Source organism: Trachemys scripta, chromosome 13 (assembly GCF_013100865.1).
Source record: "Trachemys scripta elegans isolate TJP31775 chromosome 13, CAS_Tse_1.0, whole genome shotgun sequence".
Lineage (NCBI taxonomy): Eukaryota > Metazoa > Chordata > Testudines > Emydidae > Trachemys > Trachemys scripta.
The window spans coordinates 21934291-21961054 of record NC_048310.1 but is presented as its reverse complement, the minus strand read 5'-3'; the positions used below and the strand labels follow the sequence as shown (position 1 = coordinate 21961054).

At 40.4% G+C, this 26764-nt stretch overlaps 1 protein-coding gene across 1 annotated transcript in view; it reads right to left on the bottom strand.

Moving 5' to 3' along the window:
- The window catches only part of LOC117886513 (neural-cadherin-like), a 146435-nt gene that overhangs the window by 110193 nt on the left and 9478 nt on the right, over positions 1-26764 (bottom strand). The window contains exons 3-5 of the mRNA XM_034788385.1: positions 22705-22813; positions 8672-8858; positions 4736-4843 (exon numbers count right to left, since the gene is read on the bottom strand). The gene's annotated coding sequence lies outside the window, so the exon portion shown is untranslated. The remainder of the gene's footprint in view (positions 1-4735; positions 4844-8671; positions 8859-22704; positions 22814-26764) is intronic.

Here is a 26764-nt window from a genome sequence, read left to right as displayed (position 1 = left end):
AGGGGAGCCGCAGCCGGCCAAGGCAGCCCATGTCGCCTCCGAGGGCGCGGGGGGTCCCGCCTGCTTGGGGCTCGCAGAGCGGCCGCCGGGCACCGAGCTGGCTCCGCTCCCTTCGCTGCCGGCTGTGTAGTGCCGAGGCGTGCTTCGCTGGGCGGCTTCGGAGGAGCTGAAGGGTCAGGGAGGGGCCAGGAGGCGGGGAGCAAGGGGGGATTAGTGCCGAAGATGCCCGGGGATTTGGTGGCCCATCCCCCTTGCCGCTCACTCTGTCTCTCCAGACGCTCCCCCTTGGAGAGACTGTCACAGCCACACGCCCTGCGGAAGTCTCCTCTCGCCGCTCACCTACTGCTGTAGTGGCACGACAAACTTGCAAAAGTTTTGCTAAAGTGTAAGATACGCAGCCGCTGCGCTCTCCCGGAGAGGGATCCGAAACGGGGGCTCATCCCTTGTGCTATTAGTGTCTATTCCTGAGCCGCGGGCAAGATGCTGGGTAGTGGGATGCACACATGCCCTCCCCGTCCAAAGTCTCTTCTGTGTCTCACCCACAGACAAACAGATACGAACAATACAGGCCCTAAGCACAAACACTGTGTGAAAGAGTTTATCTCCCTGATTCTCACACGGTCTCTGTCTCCTACGGAGCTCTGGACACTCTCACATCCACATGCAGGGGCTCACAAGGTTATTATGTGAGGGTCACTCATACATGCACAAAACAGAAAGCAACTGCTATAAAATATATAATTTTCTAAAATGCTAGATTTAAATTACACACACCTTTCTGCTGCAACATAACGTATAGTAGAACCCCATTTAACCAAGCCTCAATTATCCTGCTCTCTGTATGAATCGAACTGGGGCTGATAGCGCAAACCGGGGGTGGCAAGGCTTCTAAACAAAATATGCATTTGTATTATCGCTATTTTAAAGAAATTGGACTCTGGGGAGTATAGTATTGTGGACACAGGTTTGTTGTCTTGAGACTAAAAAGGTGAGACTGAGACAACAATAGAGGGCTTGATTGTTCAGCAGCTGAAGAGCTACATTAAATCACAGATCAACCAGAACACTGAGAAAAAAAAGATTTAAAATTTAAGTCAGACACAGGTGGGGCAGTGCTGGGGGTGTTGCAGGGGTTACAGCCACCCCAAAATTGGCCTTACCCCCTATAGCCACCCCTCCCAGCCCAAAGATCAGAGCTGGGTGCCTGGCCAGCAGCTGCTGCTCTCCAGCTACCCAGCTCTGAAGGCAGCCCCATGGCCAGCAGCAACACAGAACTGTGGAAGTAAGGATAGCAATAGGGCACTAAATCCACTATGAAAAGTGACTGACAGTTTCTTCATGCTCCCCCGTATTAATTAGTAACTATTTAAAAAAAATTCTGCTTAACAATACTTCAATAAAATGTATTTTAGTCTTAATTTAAAAGCATTGAGAAATTTCATTTTAAATAGGGTTATAAATTTAGCATTTAAAATAGTGTTAAGCATAAAAATGTGTTTTTAATTTATAAGGGGAGGTCACACTCAGAGGTTTGTTGTGTGAAAGGGGTTGCCCGATGCCTGTACACAAAGTTTGAGAACCACTGTGCTAGATTCACACATTGCCCTGTACTGTGTACTCTCATGGTAAAATTTTGCCCTCCTGCTACAGTTATACAAGACCATTGTCCTTCCATAACTATGCAACCTCCCCCCGTCCCTGGCATCCAATAGGTTTGTAAAGGTATAACTGACTTCGAGTTAATGAACAATCATTCTGCTGATGCAGAAGAGGGAATAAAATCCAATCCTCTCTTTGCTCTGGTGACTTTGCAACATGAAGAGGAATAAAATATAAAAACCCAATTGTCATTTAAGTTAGCAGCTATGACTGACATGAAGAAAGCAGATCTGTTAAATAACAGATCATATTACAGTCACTTTGGCAACAGAACTGCATTTCTATTGCAACAAATTCAGACAGAATTTAAAATAAAGTTTTAGAAGTTCAACACAAATTTTATTCAAAGTTTAAATCAAATTACTTAGTTCACCTTAAATCTCACCTAATTTTTCAAGATTAAAGAAAAGCATCCAGAAACATTTGTTACTCACTTCATTTACAATTTTAAGTCTGTCAGTGTTAGTTAATTCTGTAATAATATTTTACACTTTCATAGCACCTTCCACCCACAACTTCAAACACTTCAGAAGTAAGTACCATTATGGGAAATTGGAGTCTAAAATCAAACAGGTTCAGGAATTGAAGCCATGATTCCTGACTCCCAATCCCATGCTATAATCAAAAAAAGTCCTTACTCATTTCATTCTGAAACATTAATTTAAGAACAATTTTTTCCAGTTTTAACCAAAAAAATGTTTTTAATGTATTTCTCTTTATACTGTATATCAGTCAGAGGAACAGATAATGCTCCCAGTTACACAGTTGTAAATTCAGGGTCTGAAGTTTGTTGACTTATTCTGCATTTACAATGGTATAAATGAGAGCAGTACTTAGCCCAGAGTGTGTAATATATTGAACAGTAATTAGCTTTATGTATTAATATATTATCTCTATAAATGTCTCCATGTCCTTTTTCATTCATGCACCATCTACCACTTGGTCTCACAATAGTAGCCAATTAGAGACCATGACAAACTTCCTTTGATTTGTTGCAGAAGAGTTTCTCTTCCAGCAACCTTGGAAAGTCCAGTCAGACCCAGGGGCTGCCAATATTACAGCTCAGCAGTCTCCCTTCTCTCCCACGTCTCACCCCATACCAGGAACAGGGAGAGGGAAAACTGGCTGGCAGAGTCCCACACGAAGCATAGCTTCGAGACTAATGAAGCCACTAGATATGATTAACTTCCTGTGGTTCAGAGAACTCTTCAGCAAAACAAAGGAAGTTTAGAGGAGCAGGACTCCATCAGCTGCCCTTCTCAGAAAACTAGGGATTAGAAAGTGGGGAGGGAGGAAGACATGGGGCTGGCTAGGGAGGAGCCCCACAGAGATCTACAGGTCACATCTCCATCCCCGCTGTGGGCTAGGACTTGGGACTCCACTCCCAACCATGGGAATCCCCCACTTGTCAAGTGGCACCATGAGCAGGATCCCTGGCTGGGACAAATATTTGAGGCATCAGGGACATTTTTAATCATACAGACTTTCCCACACACCTAAAAAGAAATGCCCGTAAAATAGGACTGGGTAAGGATTAGCCTTTTAGGATAAGTGCTCTTCAATTTAGAAGTTGAATGGATTGCCCCTGGACAGGCTCTCTGTGGCTGGCACACTTCTAAAGAGCAGAGGTCCACCACATCCGCTGCCTTTCTTAGTTCCGGAAGCCTGGTCTACATTAGGAAATCACATCACTAGAGCTGAACTAGTGTTCAGCATGGTTTAGTTCAAATTAAAACCAAAAACAAAGTGTACAGAAATGGTGCTGAATACAGTTTTTTTTTTGTTTACACTTGCAGCTACACCATGTTCAACTGCATGCATTGTCAGCAATAGGTCATTTTTCTAGTGTAGAGCATGCCTCAGAGAGAGGAACCTTAGAAAAATCCCACCTGACCAACAGGCTTTCTTTCCTCTTTTGTTTTTCAAGCTCTCTGTGCTTGCCAGCCTGGAGACAGACTACATTAGTGGAGAAATCTCAAAGCAAAAAAGAAATTAAGCACCGAGTTCAAAAAGCTCTTCTGATTGGTCTCATTGTCACATAATATAACTCTGAATATGCATGTATTTACACTGCCAGTTTTCAGTCTTTTAGTTCAAGACTAACAACTGAACAGCAGTGAGTTTGAAACTCTGAGGAACAAGTTGCTGAATATTTAATTTAAATATTCATTTTGGCTGAGTGGTGTATAAAGTGATATTTCCCACATCTATATCAGACTTTAGTTTCTTTTAGTATTCAAATATGCACTAAACTAACTTATAGTCTTAGGGGGCTATAAATCATGTGACTACAGGAGGCTGCTAAGGCACTCATTAACTACCTCATAACAAAGCTGCACTGCTGTAGATAAAGGAGTACTCCAGGTAATGACACACATCCCTGCCAGATTCTGCCTCTTCTGATCAGTGAGCTTAGCCCCCCAAAAGAATAAACTCACTCGCAGTGACACTTTCAGGTTCCATCATCAATAATAGTGCATTATTTGTCATAACCTAGTATTGCCATGCTTAAGACCCCCTCACAGCACCATCTAGAGGTCTTCTGTACTCAGTTCATGTGAATGGAGTTCATAGCAGCAGCGCCTGATAAAGATTTCACATTCTCTAGTTAAGGTTTTTCTACTCCATTCATTTGTCAATAGAGAAAGCCTCCAGATGGTAGTTGAGGAGAGGGGCATAACCATAGCAATATTAGGGATCACAAATCAATCATTATTATTACTGCTGGAATTGGACATAGATGGCAGACACCAAAAATCTCCTACCAAGTGCCTGCAGGAGATCTTTCCTTCAGAAGACCACAAGGAGGGAGCAAGATCATTTTTTTAAAAATACATTGAAATTGTGATGGGTTCAGAAGCTAACGCAATCTGTTCATGCTTCTGGATTGTAATGAAGGGATGAGCTACTTATTTAGGATAAAATAATGAATAGCTCAAACTTTCATCTATTCCTTAAATCAAATTTAAATCTTTGCTGAAGTTAACAAAAATCTCAATACTCTTTTTAAAAAACATTTGCACATGCCTTCACACTTCCAAGTTATATCTTGGATTAAAGGCTGAATTAACAATACCATGAGATGTTATTCTCAGAGGGCCAGATCATGCAACCCAAGATCTATTCGTAGTGGCACCTCTTCTAATGACAGTTGTTCCTGGAGACTCATTCAAAGGTTGTCCATCTGTGAAGAGGGAACAAATTAATGTAGACTGATCTATAGTAATTTGCACTTATCCCACAAATTTGGATAGGTATAAATCCTCAGTGACCAGATCCTACATACTGACCCGCCCCACCAATGGCTCTAGATCCTCATGGAAGGGTTTCTTGGGAGTTTGAAGGGAAAATAGGAGCATACTGTAGAGCTAGCTTGTCACAAGGCACCTGTCTCTACTCAATGTACTTCACTACCTGGCCATTTCATGTGGCCTCACACTCATAAACACACACCTCGTTGTTACCTTTCCACCATGTGTATTTATTTATTTTTTCCTTATAAAGCATAACAGGCTTCCACACAACTTTCAGTCCTCAACCTAGTCTCACCTTCTGATCTACCCCTTCCTTCCTATTCCTTCTACTTATATTCTCAAATTACTACATTTACCTACTGATTACCATCAAGGTGCTCATAATTCCCCAACAGAAAATGTTTAATTACTCATAGCTGAGCCTGCAACCTACTTCATACTGTAGCAACATCAGTGACTAAGGTGCTACTAATAGTGCCCTATCACATGGCTCTTCCCCTTTATTGTCTCCCCCATCCAAATCCATGAGATTTGGCTCACCTGCACTTGTGGAAGAGAGGAAAACACTGGCCCTACAAATTTTTTTTGCCTGTTTTTGTGTGAGATAGTTTAATCCCTTAAATCTCATTTTCCATTTTAAAGTTATCTTTTATTTATCACTCATCATTTTATTTGTAAAACACTGCAAATTGGTTTTAATTAAAGAAATGTGATATTTGGCAGAGATTTATTTCAAAAATCAGGAAAAATATGAAGTCTGACAATTTGAAGATATTTAATTACAATCATAATTACTCAGAATTATTTTATAAATTGTTCCGTAGATGTTTATCCTTCTCCTTTTGAGGTCAATGGCAATAGGAGTAGGAATGAGCCAATAAACTATACAGCCAAAAGTTCATTTAAAAATGCAAAACATGCCAAAGATCCATTTGTTAAATTCCTCACCTCTCCAACTCATGAAAAAATAAAGAACATCCCGAAAGATAAAGCAAATTGAGATAAATATTGCATTGTAATGTTAGAGTTCTCACCACAGAGACAATTCACAGACGCATTCTATTGTTATTTTCTCCAAACATTTCTCATCCTTTAAGAATAACATGTGTAGTAATCTTTAAAATGTCTACATATTTATGAAATGCCATTAATCTCTATTCACTAAAACCATGTTTATGATCAAAGTTACCAAAAGATTTCTGGACCCAGAGGACATTTGAAAGCTCTAGTCCTTTTAACCCAATCCTTACATAACTCAAATATGTAAAATATGCTGGAGCTGCCAAATTAAGTAGCCATGCTGAATTTATTCAGAACCAAGTTATGTATTTATGATTGTAAATCAGAAACAAAAAACCATCAAAAAAGTAGAGAATGCAATCAGAAAATTAAAATGGATTTCAGATAGGCCCAGTACTCTGTAAGTGGGAAACAATGGCTTGAAGGGAGAACTATTTTATTAGTAAAAATTCTCTCTCTAAAAGGTAAAAGGCATATTCCCCAGCTCTTTGAACCCTGCCGCGGATTTGTGGCTCCTCAGTTTCTTTCCAGCTGACTAGTAAGGAACTTCTGCAAAGCTGGTCTCAGTCTCTCCCTCAGTAGCGAGGGTGTATTTCAAACTATCCTTCTGGACGCCCCAATACTCCTCCTGGAGCTGAAGTTGCGGTTCAAGCAGCCTCAGTCTCTCCCCTCAAGACACCTCTTCTCCATGGAGCTGGATTTACAGCCTGGATCATTCAGGCTGTACGGCCTCATTCAGCTTTTCCTTCAGTTGGCCCCTTTTCCCTAATTAGTCCCCCGATTTAGACAAGTCAGCCCTCTCTTACTGGTGTCTCCCACCTGGTAGCTAGTGCAGAGAGGTCTATCCACCTCATAGGGCTAGGCCGTTCTGAACCGGGTTTCTCCCTTTCAAGACAGCTCTTCCAAGATTGACATTCCTCAAAGACATGGCATGGCCAGGCTGCCTGAGCCTAAAGCGGTTCTTTAACCCCTTCTTGCTTGGTGCATGTTTTATAGACCACATCACTTCTGCTAGTGCAACGTGTATTCAGTTGTTGATTACCCTTAATAGCCATCTACTTCAGAGGCCGACACCCAGGACCATTCCTCTTCTCCTTAGCACAGGAATAATGATGCAAGAATACAACACAGGGCATAAACATACCGAGAATTTATAATCTCAAAAAGAATTCATAAATTGTACATAGACAGATTTCCCAAATTGTCACATATAACATCAAAGCATATCCTCTAGAACAGAAACACATTGAACAACCATCCCTACAGGCAATTTTCAAAGTGACTTTAAATGTGGTGCCAAACTATAAACACATAAAACATAATTATCAGAGTTGCAGAGCATCTGTGGAAGCCATGCACCTCTGAAAACTGTGCCTCAGGTGTCTAAATATGGACACCAAAAATCAAAGGTCACTTTTGAAAATTTGGTCCTTAATTTATGTACATGGAATTCTTGAGATCTCAATCCAGTGCACTGTATTTGTGGCCTTATGAGTCATCATAGCACTATGTTAAACTGTAGGGGGAGGTTCTGCCCTGCTGCATACAGTGATATACCCCCTTTCTCACCCCATACCTCACAATCAGCTTGGCACCATGCAGGGCATGATCTAGTCCAGGGTGGCAAAATATATTTCCTGTGTTATTTTAGATAGTATATTGTCATTTTTATTAATATTTGTACCTCCATTTGCTCAAATGCAAGTACAAGTGATAATCTTTGCCTGTATAATTTTGCAAACAGAACTTTATTTATTCAGAAGTACAGCTGCTGTTGTCTAATCCTTGCCATCTCTTTATGCAGATTTCTTGGTACATTTCGCAATTTTTTTCTTGGAATCTAGTGGTGAAAATAGTTAAAAAAACACTTTCTGCCAAGCCTTTGCTAAGACTTGAACACTTTCTCTCAACCTAAAGAACTGATAGAATTAAAAAAGCTTTAAGACCGCTTCCTAACAATTTTGCTCAAGTTTATTATGGGTGGCTGGAAGGATCCTTCTGCTTTTAAGCATGGGTACATGGCATAATTCCATAAGCCTTGTATGCAAGTCTGAGAAGGTAGCAATAAGAACAAATATTAGAAGCAAATTAGTCTGGATAAATGAATATACTTCTCATTGATCTTGTTCTTACATCTGTGTTAAGGAGGAGTAACTACACTGGGACAATAGAGTTAAACAGGTGTAAAAATGGTTTGAGATCAGTAATGAATGCTCTTTGAATAATACTTTAATTGTGTGTTCTATTTCCTCTATAGGGCTAGTACATTGTTATTTACAGGATTCACTGTAATACCGCATCACCTTTCCATTAATTATTCTCACTGGATAGTTTGAAGATTTTTCAATGAAAGGTTTTAAAACGATAAAGGCTTCTTACTGTCAAGTGTTTTATATCAATAAGAATTTTGGCTTATTTGTGACTGATGGGGAACAGGATTTAATTTAACTTCTCTCAAAATCATGACTTCAACAGACAACTTCCTACTACCCTCTAAAATCTGATTTATTGGAAAATATGTTCCATTCCTGTAACTGCCTTAACAAATTTTTTATGTGAGAGTTAAGCTGCCTGTTCTATATTCAGTACACAAAATATAATGAATCATAATTCTGTCAGAAAACCTCATTAATGTGGTGCTATTCAGTTGTTCATACACATGCAGAAGTCAGGTAAGATGGAATGCCTCCTTAGTACTTTTCTTATTTATGAGCATTATATTCCAAAAGTTCTGATACCTGTTGTTTTGCCTGCGAAGTTTCTCTGGAACTCAAGCATGATTCAGGATCCTAAATTCTCTCCATCTCACTGGAACTGGTCAGAAAAATTCCAGTAAAATAGGTACACCTAGTTCCCTGCCAGCTCACCTGCCCAGCTCCTCAGCAGCCCATGGGGTGGGCAGTTGGGACTACTCCTGGGGGAATTCTGTGCCAAAAAAATAAAAATTAGACAGCAAACAAATTAAAAATTCTGCACACAATATTATAAAATTCTGCACAATTCTGCATATTTTATTTGTCAAATATGATCACTCTGGTTTCAATTATTTTGGTAATTTATTTAAACTACAAAACAATAGATGGAGAATGGGAGTGGGGAGCACTGGAGGAAATCCCCAAACCCCCTTGCTTAACAGTAATGTAACTCGGTTTGACCCTTTATTTCTAGTTATTAGTCAACAAATATATGCAGCCATATGCTCAGTGTTGCATCATAGGCAACTGAAGAGCAAGTGAAGGCTGGGAAATCAAACTCACAATTTATATTGCCTACTGACCATCTCCAGAAAGGTCAGTAGCAAACAGTTCACGGAGCACATTCTGATAAGACATTTTTTCAGTCCAAAACTTTAGTCCAAAACAGTTCTAATCACTAAAGCACCATAAGCATTTATAAGGCCATATTGTCCTTTACACCACTCTGGCAATTTAAAGGAGCCTTAAAACTTTTGCACATGTTTTATACTCCTGGGGGAATTCACAAAGAGAATGGGTACAATTCACTAAGCAGGCAGGCTGATACATTCTGCTCTGCCTGAGGGGACAGTGCCTGTCCCATGCCTACCTCCTCAGAAACACCCCGAAGTCCTGGCCCTCCAGGCCAAGAGTACTACAATTGTGAGTGAGAGGGACAGAGTGTCTCTCTCTCTCACACACACATGACTGCACAGCCCCCCCTTGGGTGGTGATTTACGTCTCTAGTGGCTACTTCGGGTGCCTAAACCAACCTGCCTGTGTTGCTGGGGAGGGGCACATGACCACTCTTGCGGCTTCCCTTTGCTTCCCCATCAGAAGTCATTTTTCTGCAGGGAAGCAAAGAAATCTGTGGGGGACATGAATTCTGTGCATACGCAGTGACGCAGAATTCCTCCAGGAGTATGGGATGCCAAGGCTTTCAGGCTCCAGGGTAGCCTCCCAGGTGGACTGCCTTAGTGTCAAGGGGGCTCCCAGGGTCTGTGGCTCCATTCCTTTTGGTGGAGGTTTTCTAAATTTTGGTGTTTAGTCCTAATTGGAATGAAACCAGATTTCAAAATATCAAAACCCTCCATGAAATGGAATTATCTTTCTCTGTCCAGCACTCCATTTCACGCACAAAGTGCCTTGGTTTGACTACTCACTGGAACTTTAATAGAGCAAGCTTCTGGTCTGATACCCAAGGTGCCAAAAATTAGGAAATATCAATAGAGGTATATATGAATGTTTATCCCAAAATTCTGGTTCATCCATGTTACACTTAACTTTGGCCTTCTTTTGCAGAACATGAAGACAAACTCTTAGTGAAAGAGGTTTCTTATCAATGAGGCTATTGACAGACCTGAGAATTCACTGAGCAGGTGGTAATATTCAAAGATTGGAGAGGGTTCTTAGAACTGACTGACAATACACCTTTAACAGACACATGAAAAATGTGTCTCTGCCAACAGCTGATTGTTGCCTTTAGGATGAAATCCTGACCCTGTTGAAATCAATGGGATTTTTGCCACTCATTTCAACACACCCAAGATTTCACTCTCTGTGTCTAGCTACTGTTAACCCCAGTGCTAAAGTTATCTATCTCTGCCCATCTAGTTTCCTGGCATTTTAAATTGCACTTCAGCTTTTCCCTGCTTGATGCAGCCCACATTCCTGTTGTTTGTAATTTGTTCCAAGGTGTCACCTGCTGATTGGCCAGTCATAATATGGTATCACAGTCACAGAAGACAAATCAAAAAAGTATAAGTTACTGTAGCAGCAGATGTATGTTTGGGACAATCTTATATTTTTTGGCTGATTAGCTGCTTTGCCCTTCTTAATTAGGGGACCCTGGAGGACAGAGGAAAAAAGATCAAAATGTGCATTATGTATCAAGTCAATCATGTCAAGAAGTGCTAGTCTTTTCTCCTGAGACAGGATGCCTGGACCGAACTGATATACTAGTAGAGACATTGCATGAGCTCACCAAAAGCAAGTCAGCGAGTAAAATACAGGAAACAATAAAATATTTATTAGGAAAGTGCCTGGGCCAGCATTTAAAGCACAAAATGGAGAGGCAGAAGATCTGAGGTTTATTCCTAGTTTATTCTGTCACCAACTTGCTGTGTGAGTTTGGACAAGTCACTTAAGCTGCCTGTGCATCAATTTCTCCATCTTAAAAATGGGGATGATAATAATATGGACCTAACTCATCAGGTTACTATGAGGATTAATTTACTAATGGGTTAAATTCAGCCCTGCACAGAAAGATAGGATAGCCCAAGGCCTACTCACCATTTAAGTCAGAACAACATGTCCTACCTCTGGGACAGCAAATGGCCAAAATTACTTGCAAAGTCAGCCTCATTTTTTTTTACTCCATGTTCCATGTATTGTTTTGAACTATGGGGAGCTACTCTTTTTAAAATATTTCTCCTTTGTTTAAAAAAAAAATTCACTGTAATTCCTGTATTAACATTGACAAACATTCCATTACAAACTTAGCTATATATTTTACAGTACATCAATGTTATATTTTGACATGTCAACATATTTAGGAAAGCAAGAATATTTTTGAGGCAATGTAATAAGTACTTCTGTGTTTCATTATTCAGATTATATTGCTTGCACATTTCGTAGAAGTCACCACTTGTCAATCATTACAGCTGGAGTTTGCACCTTAGGGAAAAAAGAGATCTTGCAGAGGTAACTTGTGAGCTGGTAAAAGTTTGCTGTTAACTTGTTTTCCCTTAAGTTAATTTATGGCCTCCTATACTCCTCTCAAAAGAATAAATTTGCCTTCATGTTCCTGTGAATTCCAAACTCTGGTCTATTAATCATAAATTACCACATATCTTTCCGATCCAAGAAAATATTGTATGCTCAAGTTTTTCATGAGCACATGCTGGGCAGTATATTGAGACGTGCACAGCTGTCCCACTGCAACTACTAGCACTAGCACGCATGCATCCCCTTTTCCTGCTTCTGAAGGATATCATCAATTCCACGTAAGTTTTATAGCCAAAGCTAAAGATATTTTCTCACAGTGAGGGTACTAGAAGTTTCGTAGATATACTCATTGATTTCCCATAGTGATGCCTGCTGATGAAATGCCATGACTAAAATACAGACAGGATGAATTTACATGACAAAGAGTGCAATGAGCAATCTCTGATTCTACTGAAAAGTGTTTATTGAGAAGAAGGAAGGATGATGAGATTAACTAGGTTAATGGAGACCAAAGAGGAAAAGAACAAAAGTCCCAAATAGGAATGAAATGAGATTAATGGATTTAAATTGAGATGCATCTGTGTTCTCAGAAATGAAATCAAGACAACTCCATTTATGTAATATTTTTGTACATTTAGAAACCAGAGAATTAATGCTTAGACAGCCTATACATTTGCTTTCATTGATACATTAAGGTCACGTTGTGATATATCTAAAAGGAAAGAAGATAAAGGCCAAAGTGATAGTAGATAATTTAGGAATCTTCTGAAAAAACAGCTAAATTCTGCACACATTGCTCAAGCAAGACTCCCAGGTGCAGATCCTAAAAGGTATTTAAGTTGATTTCAATGGGAGGTAGGCACTTAAGTACCTTTGAGGATCTAGGCCCTAGTGACTTCAATGGAAGAGTTGCTCAAGTAACAATAGCAGAATTTGGAACGTAATGTATTTCCTGGGATCCTAAGGCTGTGAAGAGGATCATATTATGTTTTGTCCTGGAATATCACATATTAGGCAAAACAAGGAGCTGGGCAGACAGGGGACTAATGAGAGATTATTTTCAATGGTCTGGGAATGACCTCTTCAGGTGGAGTGCAAAGGGTAGTTGAATGATCTATAGACTGACTCAACCCAACACAGGGAAGATAAGCCTCTTCTCACTCTTATAAGGATGATAAAGCCAGAGCCAGAGTAGTGCCCTGAAGAACTGGCTGTACTTGAGGCAGAGAACTCAGAAAAAAGAAAACAGAAAGAGAATTTCTGTCTTTTCATTATAGCCTGTAAGGGCAATAGCAGCAGAGAAATCAAGAGAAGGCTAAGAACACAGACCTATTTGCTGTCTTGTAGTTATTAGCTTTTGTTCAACTTATTATTCAACTTGATAGTTTTCTTTTAAATAGTGGGTAACAATAATTTCCTCCATTGCAGGAGGGAATGGATGACATTCTGTGTGCTCTGTTATGCAGTGGTCCCTGTTGGCCTTAAAACCTATGAACATATGAAAGACACCAAAAGTGACCTAAGGAAGTTCTAACGGGTATATCATTGATCTACCAGATCTAGCACACAAGTTCCTACGGCAGGGACACAGGCAAATGTTTTTATTTGTGGGGGCTAGAGTTAAAAATAAATAAATATAATAATTGTTGTTGAATATCATTGTAATGAGTAATTTTGTACCATAGCTAAATGTGTCCTCTTTTAATAATAGAGATAAAAGAGCTTCTATTCCAAACATAGTGTTTCTTTTATTATTACAATCCCTAATGCCCTCCCCAAGCCCTCAGTTATCTATGCACAGGAATGTCATAGCAGGTCTCCTTTCTTAAGTGATCATGTGTTGTTTTGGTCCAGGTCAAAATCAAATGTTTAAGAGGCATTGATAAGAACCAGGGTCAGTAGAGTTACTTTAGCCACGAAAAAGTATTAAAGAATGAATAACCCAACCATAGATAGTCCTCTGAATCCACTTTCACAGATGAGCTAACTTGAGCAAACTAACACCTCCTTCCAGGTACTGGTCACTGGAGACATAAATAGCATTTATAAATAAAAATATTGAAAACATTTAGGATGTTGTGCAGGACACATCTCTTAAATCTGGCTTTTAATTAATCAGGAGGTTTATTGTGTGAGATTTTGGGGCAAAGGTTAGGGGCAACCAGTTTGTGTGGCTGTATTGTTTGATCATTTAGAGCAGGGGTCGGCAACCTTTCAGAAGTGCTGTGCCAAGTCTTCATTTATTCACTCTAATTTAAGGTTTCATGTGCCAGTAATACATTTTAACGTTTTTAAAAGGTCTCTTTCTATAAGTCTATAATATAAATAAACTATTGTTGTATGTGAAGTAAATAAGGTTTTTAAACTGTTTAAGAAGCTTCATTTAAAATTCAATTAAAATACAGAGCTCCCCGGACCGGTGGCCAGGACCCAGGCAGTGTGAGTGCCACTGAAAATCAGCTCACGTACTGCCTTCGGCACCTGTGCCATAGGTTGCCTACCCCTGATTTAGAGCATGTCTACACTGCAAAATTAAGTTGACTTAATGTAAGTTGACATCCAGCTGCTGCAGTAATTAAGTCAATATGTGTGTCCATACCACGCTCATTGTGTCAGTGGAGTACGTCCTCACTAGCAGCGCTTGCATCAATGCACAGAGCAGTGCACCATGGGTAGCTAACCCACAGTGCATCTAGCCACACGGGGTTTGGGGAAGGGCTTGCAATGCCTCATGGGACCAAAACATTGTCATAGGAGGGAATGGGAACATGGCTTTGGCCTCCCATGATACAGTTTCTTCCCTCCCTCCCTCCCTACCCTGATATGGCAAACAACGCATACGTTCTCGTGCCTTTTTTTCGAAAGCCTGGCTTATCCACATGTAAGCCATAGCCCGAGAAGCATGGACCATGCTCAACTGTACATTCTTGTTGTGAGCCTTATAAACACCTCGTTCCTTACCCTGCAGTATTTCCAGAGCCAAAGCAGTCACCGCCACGCAGAACATTGAGATGTCATGCAAGCAGCCCTGCTGCAAGCCATAGAACAAAACAATTCCCGATAGCTGCTGGCAGTCATGCAGCAGCTGAACAAGGTGGAGCGTCATTTTTGGTCCCAGGAAAGAAGCTCTGACTGGTGGGATCACATCATTATGCAGCTATGGATCCACAGTAGCTGCAGAACTTTTGAATACAAAAGGCCACTTTTCAGGAACTTTGTGCAGGGCTTTCCCCAGACCTGAAGAGTAGCAACACTAAAATGAAACTGGCTCTGACAGTGGAGAAGCGAGTGGCAATCACTTTCTGGAGTTTACAATGCCAGACTGCTATTGGTCAGTGGGGAATCAAGTCAGAGTTGGTAAATCCACTGTGGGAGCTGTTGGGATCCAAGTGTGCAAGGCCATTAATCAACTTCTGCTAAGAAGGGTCATGACTCTGGGCAACATGCAGGACATAGTGGATGGTTTTGCAATGATGAGGTTACTAACTGCAGTGGGGTGATAGATGGCATGCATATCCCTATCTTGACACCAAACCACCTTGCCAAAGAATACATAAACCATAAGGGATACTTTTAAATGGTTTTGCAAGTGCTGGTGGATCACAGATAGTGTTTCACTCACATCAACATGGGATGGTTAGAAAAGGTGCATGAGACACGCATCTTTACGAACACAAGTCTGTTCAGAAAGCTGCAATTAGGGACTTTCTTTCCAGATCACAAAATAACCACTGATTATGTTGAAATGCCAATAGTGATCCTGGGAGACCCAGCCTAGCCCTTGCTCCCATGGCTTATGAAGCCATATACCAGCCACCTGGACAGCAATAAGGAGCAGTTCAACAACAGGCTGAGCAAGGGCAGAATGGTGGTGGAATATACCTCAGTGAAAGCAATATTGCCATAGTTATCGCTGCCTGCAGTGTGGTCCATAATACCTGTGAGGAAAAGGGAGAGAAGTTTCCATAGGGCTGGGGTATGGAGGCAGATAGGTTGGCAGCTAATTTTGAGCAGCCATTTACCAGGTCAATAAGAAGAGCCCAGGAAGGAGCTCTGAGTCTCCAGGAGGCTTTGAAAAACATTTCAGTAATGAGCCACAGTAATATGTGCTGCTTATCTGCGTTGTGCCTTCCCATACCATCCCGATGTTGCATCAGTTTTCCTGTACCTCCCTCCCCAAACTCCTATGACTGGAAACAATAAAAAGCATTTCATTCTTGAAACTTTTACTTTTATTGCACACACAGAAACTGAATAAACAGGAAAATAATTTAACCTTGAGTAAACAGTGTGATAAAATTGGAAGGGGAGAAAACATGTCTGCTTGTCTGTCAAAAGTACCGTAGTCTTGACCATCAAATGTCTTTGAATGGCCGCCTTTTGTTCTTGGTATCCTTTCCTGGTGCTGAGTGAAAGGGATATTGCACCTCCCTACCATCACCTCCAGGAACATTTGGGAGAGGGGGATTGGGAACAGGGCGATGCTTGCAGACAGGGGCTGCAGAGGGAGTCTAGCCTCAAGCTGCTGTTCTTGAAGTTCAGCCAGATGCCTCAACATAACTGATTGGCCCTTCATAATCTGAAGCATCTCTTCCTGCATGACACGCTCATGCTTCTGGGATGCTCTCCAAGTCCATGTCCAGTTTTTCAGACAATGAAATCTTCTAAGTTCTTAACTCCATCTCAGCTGTTAGAGGTGTTTGTTATCTCAGTGAACGTCATCATGCGTCCTCTTTTTTTGCCTTCTAATCTGCAAAAGCCTCTCAGCCGGTGTGGAGGATGTGCCAAAGGCCAAGCTTTCCACTATAAGGCATGAAAAGTACAAGGCAACCATTGTCAGCGCATTCCCTGGGTCTAGTGCAAGGTTGCTATTTAAAAAACACTCCCCTTATTACACTCAAGTGCAAGCCAGAACATGCTCAGAATCCCTAGCTATTCAATGAACTGGTTTGCTGTTCCAGCCATGGTGAGTATGGTCTTGCGGCATGGGCGATGGGTCTTGTTCTGCAACTTGTGGCAAACCTGCATTGGGAGCACAGGTGGACAATGCCCTCTCCCCCTAGAAACATGGACATTGCTTTGAGACCAGGGACCAGCATTAAGCCTCCCAAATTGCTGTCTTTGTCCAACTTGGTGTGGATGGGTCGGGGGTTGAGGCCATGAGAGAACACAAGAAGTCCATCCCTCCTTCCCTTAATGCTGCTGGTAGTAGTAGCCCTGGACTTGCAGAATCTGAGGTCAACATCAATTCCTGTCAACCAAACCACCAGCATGTTAGGAAAAGTGTGGCTGAGGGACCTGGAAGTCACCATGGGTAGTGGATCACATGCTCTATTGTTTGCAGTATGAACACTTGTAATGAAAACTTCTGCCATTTCTCCTATGTGATATCAGTCTCCTAAGAGTAACAAAGGAGGCAAGGGAGCAGATGCTGCAAGTGTCTGGGTACAGACCTGGTCCTTATGCTGCAAGGCTGTGTACCACAATGATGCCAGTAGAGTTAATATTGGAGTGGCATGGGGAAGTATCCTACAGTGATGGAAGAAATAAGACAGCCCTCCCCAGAAACCTTCTGCAAAGGATGCAGAGTACCTCTATGAAAGTTTCCTAGAGATCTCCATGGAGGATTGCCAGGGCATCCCTGTGCACATAACCAGTCTTTTCCAGGGAGTACCTCTGTGTAGCTGGAGCAGCCACTGGGAAGCAGATACCCCACAGCACCTCACTTTTTCTTCAGATTAAACATAAAATATAAGAGCATGTAACCTCTACAATTTGTTTGGAATTTCATACACACCAGAGGTGCCTTCCCCAGCATCACGCTTGGACATCATGCTGTCCTGCGACCAGCTAGGCTCCGGGGATAAAACCAGCTCCTGGTTCTCAGGGAGAATGGATCCCCTACTTGCCTGTCTCCCTTTCTTCTCCTCCTAATGCACCTAAATCATTCCTCATCTAGAATGCCCACCTTGTTGTTGTGTGAGGTGGCCCAGGACTCAGACTCATGGGAGGTGTCCATGCTGCATTTGGGGGTAGTGGTGGGGATGCCACCAATAATCATATGCAGCTCATTGTAGAAGCGGCATGTCTGTGGTGCAGAACCAGAATTACTGTTCGCCCCCCTTGTCTTCTGGTACGCCTCCAAAGTTCTTTGATTTTCATGCAGCACTGCTGCGTGTCCCTACTGTAGCCCTTGTCCCCCATGCCTCACACAGTCTTTGGATAGATGTCTGTATTTCTTCTATTGAATCAGAGCTGTGCCTGCACAGATTTTTCTCCCCACAGACCAATAAGGTCCACCACCCCCTGTGTACTCCAGGCTGGAGCACCTTTGGGGCATTGAGTCACCATGATCAGCTAGGCTGGCGAGCTCTCCATGCTGATCATACAGGAAATGGGAATTCCAAAGTTCCTGGGGTTGAACAGGGGAGGAGCTGTTTCCTGTATACCTGGCTGCTGTGCAGCAGATTTGAATGCTCTCACCAGAGAGGTCACAACTGAGCATTGTGGGACATCTCCTGAAGGCCAATTCAGTCCACTTACATAACGCTGTGTCCACACTGCCTCATCAACATCGAATTAAGTACTATGCCTCTTGTGGAGGTGGAGTAATTAAGTTGCTGTTACAGGTGAGTTAGGTTGGCAGAAGGGACCTAGTAGTGTAGTAGTAGTAGTGTGGCTTCCATCAACCTAAGTTTGTAGAGTAGATCAGGTCTCCGTTGCCCTTATGCTTAGATAGTTATTGACTGGCACATTATATAAAAAGAAGTACTTTACGAACTTAGTGATTTTCATAGCAATAGATACAATCTATCCCACTAGTACTCTTGAAACATAAGGGGGAAAGGAGTTGGTGAGGGGGATACTGTAACTGAGTAGTATCTTTTATTTTGGAAGTCACTATGTTTTACAATCTCCTCTGAAATCCACCTCTTAGAGAAGCATGGTCAATGCAGGCTCCAAACCAGGTCTGCTTATTCATTTCCTTCCCAAGGGAAAGTGATTTCTTGACTACTATGTTGTGAAACTTGCAGCAACAAATAAACCTTTCACAGATCTCACTCTCCCCTCCCTCTCCATGCCTGATGGGTCACTACAAGTACTCAAAGCATAACTTGGTAGATGCTGGTGGATGCTCAGAAAGGAAAACAGGTGGCTCTTATGCATAATGTGCACATAGTCACAGAATGCAGTATACATTTTATGGTAGCCATATGCAATGATCTGCCTATGACAGCAGTTTATAATTCTTATACATTTCCTCATCCTCATGATGATTATGCACCTAATCTACTGCTCCTAGCACTCTGGAACCACCAGAAGTGGCAGAGATCCCATTGCAGACTTCCTCTGTCTCTGCAACTGTGTTTAGAAAATATAAAGTGGATTAGTACAGACAAGTAACTTAACCAAAATGTCTGTCAAATTTATCTCATAGACTTTAAGGTCAGAAAGGACCATTATGATCACCTAGTCTGACCTCCTGCACAACGCAGGCCACAGAATCTCACCCACCCACTCCTGTAACAAACCCCTAACCTATGTCTGAATTATTGAAGTCCTCAAATCGTGGTTTAAAGACCTCAAAGTGCAGAGAATCCTCCAGCAAGTGACCCGTGCCCCATGCTGCAGAGGAAGGTGAAAAACCTCCAGGGCCTCTGCCAATCTGCCCTGGAGGAAAATTCCTTCCTGACCCCAAATATGGCAATCACCTAAACCCTGAGCATGTGGACAAGACTCACCAGCCAGCACCCAGGAAAGAGTTCTCTGTAGTAACTCAGATCCCACCCCATCTAACATCCTATCACAGGCCATTGGACATATTTACCGCTAATAAAGATCCATTAATTGCCAGAATTAGGCTATCCCATCATACCATCCCCTCCATAAACTTATCTATGCCATTTGCATTGCTCCCATCACTCTAGTATCTAGGACCCATGTTTTGCTGATCCTTGTAGCATACAGCATCCTTGAGTGTCTGTAAAGATCCTCTGCTGAGGAACTGCGTTTGAGAGGGTCATTTGGAACACACAAGTAATGTCACTTTCCCCTGCTAAAAACCCTCACAAGAGATTACAAATGTCATGTGGATATGTATAGCCAATACAGAGGCTCTAAGAATTATGAAAAATACACTTAACATCTTAATGCATGGCTTCTTCTCTGTCCAGAAAAACATGATTTACTTTCAGCATGAAAAAGATGCACATGTGAGACAGATAAAACTTCATAAAATTGCAGTCACAACAAGGGAGTCTCTCTGCAACCAACACTATTAATAGATTATTGTAACTCTTTCTAGCTAAGGTGCTTATGCCTTTCCACTGCCATAGGCAGATAGCCCAGCAGTGATACAGAATGAAAGGAGGAAGCCAAGAGAAAGTCTTTGTTTGATGTGTTAATGTACAATTGTTTGAGATTAAGCCTATGGAAGCAGGTGATAATAATGTGATATAGCAAGTAATAAAGAAAATGGAAATGGAAAATTGAGCTTTTACACAGACTGACCTTCTATGCTTGGAAACTCTGTCCTTTCAAAACTGACAATCACCTCATCTGTAGACACTCTAACACAGTGGTTCTCAACCTGCTGCCCATGGGCTGCTTGTGGCCCAATCAGCACATAACAGCAGCCCATGTGACATCCTCAGGGCCATACAGCTAGTACATTATTGTGCGGATGCAGCCCACATCACACATAAGAGCTGCATATGCGCCCCACAGTGGTAAGTAGGTTAAGAATCACTGCTCTAACAGATGGATAGAAATCTATGCCATGTATGAGCATCATGTATGATGAATTAATCCAAGTCAAGAACTTTAATATGGCTCTCCTTTTAAGCTTCCATGCTTATGGTTAAAGAATATAATTACTAATACAACTCAAGTAGTGTACTGGACTGAAATCGAAAATGGGGAAAAAATGCTTGGTGTGAACATGTAGAGTTAGTGGTTGGCTCCTTATCTCAATGATCTGCATGAAAATACAGAGAGAGATATTAGAATGGAGTCTCCACTTCACCTTTGCCTTGTACAGCACTGGACACAAATGATTCTGCAGGACAACATTTGTGCTGGACAGGTCAAAAGGTTGAGACATCCTGTGTGCTTCAATGAGAAAAAGACCTCCTCAAAATTTCTGCCAAACAGCCATAAAGCATTAGTTGCTTCCAATTTCCTGAATTCCCAGAGAAGGAAACAAAACAGTAATTAGTTCAGATTTATTTCAACTCTCTCTTGAAGTTAATGGCTGTTTAAATAACTCTGAACAACGTGACAGTGCTGAACATTTGTGTGTGCTTATTTGGGAAGGTGCTTTGTACTGTAGATCTGAATTAGCATGTGTGTCAAACTGAATGACACAACAATTATCATTGCAAATATCCAGGTTTAGTGAATAATAAAGAATAAAATCCCATATACACTGCTAGAAAATGTCAGGTTTACAGTAATTAGCTCATTTGCATGTTTTAAATCAATGCAGCTTTTGAGTAATACAAATGTATATTCATATCTTAACTTAGCTAACTACCATTTTAAAGCCTTCAGAAGTTAAAAATACTCAAACATTTTGAATACACACACACACACACACACACACACACACACAGAGGCAAATCTACACCCACGACTAAGTCTGTCTTAGTCAAAATTCCCATTGACTTCAATGGAAGTTTTGCCTGAGTGAGGAATGGATGAAGTTACCTATATATAGCATCTACATATTTAGCAATTCTTTGTTCTTGAGCTCAGAAATTGTATGCCAAATTCCATTTTGAAGCAAGTTATTTAGCTGAGATATAAAAACTGGATTATATAATTGTAATGAAAACGCCCAAAGAACTCAAATTACTATATATAATGACTTAGTCAGAGTGGCTATAATAATCTCCTGTAATTTAGGAACTGAATCCTATGGCTGAAATCCTGAGGCTCGGGGAGGGGTTACAGCAAAAACTGTAGCCCTGTAGAATTACTGTTGTTCTGCTGCACAGGCAGGGAGAATGAAAAGCAGTGGTGGAGCAAAGAAGATTCTGCAGGCCATTATATATCATGAAAAAGCATGGTGAGGCAGAATGTGGCCAGTAGGTCCACAAATTGTACAGATCTCTTGTCCTACAAAAATGCATATGGCGGTGGGGAATAGCAGTTTATGTTCACTACTTCTGTCCATATGCCATGGAAACAGATGTGCAGCAGATGAGCACTGGCTGCTACAGACTGGGACTAAGGAATCCATTCCCAGTTAAACATGCTATGTCCTCTTCAAACATTCCTCACCTCCATTGTGTTCCACATTACACATTCTAAAATTCTAATGTAGACAAGTTGAATTTTAGCATGTACTAGCTGGCTGAGTTGAAGCCTGGTGTTCACCTAAAACTTGCTCTTTCTATGCTACGGATTTGAAACATGTTAATTAAAACATGTTAGCTAACACATTTTTAAAATTCATCTAGCTAGCGTGAACAGGTCTTACGTGAAAGGAGAACGAGATCCCATGCAGTTCCAATATGTAAGTAAATGTTAGAATTCTGTTAAACAGGCAAAAGAAGGTATAGAATCTAGTTCACTCTCCCAGAGCTGTGTTACTTCTGAAGGGAGTAAAAGAAAAAATTTATTTTTTGTCACTAAACTAGGCAGATATGATTCAGTATATATAGGGAGATCTGTTGAGTAAGAATGTGCCATTTTTTACATATCCCATTTTGGTAGATCCACACTTCAACATCTCCATTGTCAAATTCCAAAGAAGTAGCATCTAAGATCTTTTTTTAAATCAGCAATTCAGTTGCATGAGATCAAAGGTAAACTACCCTATCTCATTTAGAAGGAAAGCTGAAACCCTTAAATTAACAGCTTTAGTGAAAATGGGAAAATCTAAGTTTGTTACTTAAAACAATACTACTAGTGACTACAAATTACACATTTGCTTTGCTTTAGCTCAGTAAGAAATTCCTAGATTGTCTAACCCATATTACTTATGGTTCAGTGATTTACATGGGAGTTTAGGAATGTCAGTGCTTGAGAACAGAACATGCAATATTCAGCTGCAAACACAGATAATGAACAAGGGTAACCCTCACCTCTGTTATCACAGAGTCGCTTAACCTGTTCAGTTGGTCTAAAAATGATGATTCTTGACTGTGTTAATGCAGTTACAATGTTCTGTTCAAATTAAATTCCAGTTTGAATCTGAAATAAAGTAAGAATAAAAATTCATAGGAAAGGAACACAAGACAATTTATTCTACATTTGTCATTAATTAACACAATGAATAAGTGACTCTGAAATCCAGCTTGTAGAAATTTTACAGATACATTCAATAGTATTACAGAAGACTGCTGAGTTATTACAGATAGTATTAAGATCCAAATTTTTTTTAAAAAGCCAGTTCTGTTTTAATCTATAGGTTGCTAATCACTTTTATATATGTGCTAACAATGCACACTACATATGTTTTATTGACCCTATTGTGCACCAGCTCATTAACCACAGCTGCTCTTGATGCATACAAATACAGGACCAAGACATATAGACAGAGAATGAGCTACAACAATATAAAGAGAAGCTTTGGGGCCAAAGTAAAGAGGACTGGGTGCTCTAAAACTATACTTTTGTTTAACTGTGAGCATGATAAAGCAGTTTTATTGCAGATATTTATTAGAAAATCAGGTACCAGTCAAAGGATGGGGAGATGGAGGGATATCAGTCTCTTATTTAAAATACTGCTCAAGGGAATTTTAGATGATACTACTGGCAACAATTGGCACCTTGCCCATAATGGTGGATCTTTACAAGTGATAGCACAAAGATAGCAAATTTTAATGTTGATTTTAATGGTATTTCTCGGGTGTGGAAAGTTATTCATATTCATTCATTGAGTGCTTTGCTGGCTTAAGACCTAAGGTCCTGATCCAGGGCCCACTGAAATCAACAGGACCTTTTCATTGACTTCAGGGAGCTCTGTGTCAGGCCTTAAAAGTATAACTAGTATAAAAGTGTTGAAATATGCTGTGCTGATCTGATGGTATCAATAGGGTAAGCATCTGAGAATTTTCATTATTATTTCAGGATGATCAGTGTTGAACCCAAAGAGGGATGCAGTCAGAAAAGCCTACAATATATATATATATACACATCACTTCAAACATGGAAGTGCTCACAAAGAATTGGTTTAGAAAGATTTTCCATTCCTCACTTCTCTCTTTTCCAGTCTGGAAAAGCTTCCCCCCTGATCCTTACATTCCATCCCTCACACCCTCAAACAGTCTTTTCCTTAATATTTTTAAAGTAAAATATTTTTAATATCTTATTTTGCATTTGTCATTAAAAATGAAATTGATTACATATAAAAACAATTTCATTTTTAATGTTTCCAAAATATACTCATTAAGGGCCCAATTCTGCTACCCTTATTCAGGTTGAGTAGAACCCTACATTGCAATTATTGACTTGAATGGAATTTCTCATAAGTGTAATAAAATGGAAATTTTTTCCATTGACTTCAAAGGGCTTTGGATCAGGCCTGATATGAGTAACAGTGACCAAATGCTGATTGATTAATGATATATTTTTTAAATAAAACACATTACTATGTTACAAATATCCCCATAGATTATTAAAAGTGAAGGAATTTTAATAATTTAATTTACTTTCATTTATGTGACTTTATTTAATTTCTCTCAGAATGAGTGCTGAATGCACTGGTCAATTTTGCTTTTGTTTGTAATTAATTTCTCGATCGTTTAATATGTAGTTTTTCATGAAATGGCAAAATTCTGCGATGGTTAGGTTGTCAACACTGCAAGGACATGTTTATTTGTTAAAAAATGTTTCTACTGGAATTTAGGAGAAAACCATGGAGTTATTTCTATTTATTTTAAATTCTGTAAAATATTGTTTTTAGAAAACCATTATTTTGGGTCATAAATGACTGGCAGTGTCTCATTAGGAAACAAGGAATTCTTCTATATGCTCCATCAATAAAGTACTACAGGATGGAGCCATAATAGGCCATAACACTGGAGCCTGCCATAGTGCTGCTGCAATTTTTTGGCTATTGTTACAGAATACAGTAGTACTTTTATAAGGATGATAAGGGTCATGCGAATGCTTGTGTAAGATAGACTATAGGAATATAAGGAAAAAGTCTTTGTGAGCCACCTACTGTTTGAAATTAAACCTTACAGTTCTTGGAAATGAAACTTTTGCTGATCAAAAACTATTTCCTGGAGTTAGACACGTCTTTAAAATACACAGTTAAGTCCTCTTCTTCTGTTATTATACTAGACTGGTAATATATCTTTAGCGCATAGCCAACCTATTGATGTTGATCATCTTCCTCAGCTAGACAATCACAATTTTAAAGAGTACAATATTCCAACTTGGTGATTTTTCTCAAATGTTGTTAAATGAACATTTTGTAATATCTGTGAAACATATTATTTTAGTAACAGTAGCAACAACCTTTCATCATTAATTAAATAATTAGATTCCCTTAGAAGACTTTAGGGATTAATTTTTGGGTGGATCAGAATTTCAGGAACAGTACATAGACATTAGATTAAAAAAAGAGTAACAGTGATAAACAGCCTATAAATAGGAATTTCAGGCTTCTCTGGGGCAACTGCCAAGTTTCTTAGAACATCAGAGTTCCTCACATGTTCAACAGTACCTAGAAATTTTCAAATAGATTAAGCCTAAATAATATATAAACATCAGCAATATGAAATATTTGACAGTGTGGTATAACAAAAAGAGATATATATTAGAATAAAATCTTTAACCCTTCAGTGTCTTGGTTTCTTTAAGAAAAGTGTAAATAACTGATAATAACTAGGGTGTGGGATGAAAGGGGAGAATATCACAGCTTTCTAGATCCAGTCTGACCAAAGGATCCCACGCCATTCAAGGCATCGCATTCACTGTTTTCACACTAGTGCTTGACTCCTCCACTCTCTGTCCTTTGCAGGTTGGTCAAATTCCTAGAATATTTACTTGCTTATAAACCTCAGCAGTCTTTGCATCAAGCATAAATAATGGGTGCTAGTGCAAAAGCTATTTGGCATATAGTGAAAGTTACCTTACATGCTAAGACATGTTAAACAAATGGGGTCTGATCTCACAGTGATGTAAATCAGGAATAATTCCATTTAAGTGAATTTAGTTACACCACTCTAAAACCATGAGCTCACAATCAGGCCCATGTTATTGAATGAGGCACAGTGTAAGTGATATTGGGTTGGATTCACCACTGTGTTACTCCAGTTTTACATCAGCGTAACCACTGATGGAAATACTGATGTGAAAGTGGGTTAAAACACTGGTGAATCACGCCCAATATGTTTAAGATGTTCCATATAAAGTTTATAGGCACCTGAGACTCTTAAATGTTGAAGGTCCTTAGGAATCTTCTTAAGGATTGTATAAAAATACTGTAGGTAGTTACCAAATTAGATTTGTTTCTACTAACTCAAATAATAGTCACAAATGGTTCGTTACATATATAGCATGTGTAACCCACGCCTGTTGGGTGTGGCACTCTGTCACATTCTACTAGCACCTAGATCAGCTAGTTTATAGATTGAAGAGTCTGCTATAGACTTGACTAAGGGCATGTCTACACTTATCTCTGGAGTGATCGATCCAGCGGGGATTGATTTATCGCGTCTAGTGAAGACGCGATAAATCGACTGCCAAGCGCTCTCCCGTCGACTCCGGTACTCCACCAGATCAAGAAGCATAGGTGGAGTCGAGGGGGGAGCGTCAGCAGTCAACTTACCGCAAAGACATCGTGGTAAGTAGATCTAAGTACGTCGACTTCAACTACATTATTCACGTAGCTGAAGTTTCGTAACTTAGATCGATCCCCCTTCCTAGTGCAGACCAGGCCTCAGAAAGATGAGTCTTTTAGCTCATGTAGTAGAAGCTCATGCATTAAGCTCCTGAGGTCCCAGGTTTGATGCCGCTGCCAAACAGGATCTGTTGGCATTAAAAATAGGAGCCCGTCCAGGATATCAACCAGGGCTGGCTCTAGGATTTTTGCCTCCCAAAGCAAAAACAATTTCGGGTACCCCCCCCCTATTTAATTACCCCATCCCTGGCCCCGCCTCAACGCCACTCCTTCCCCAAATCCCCAGCCCT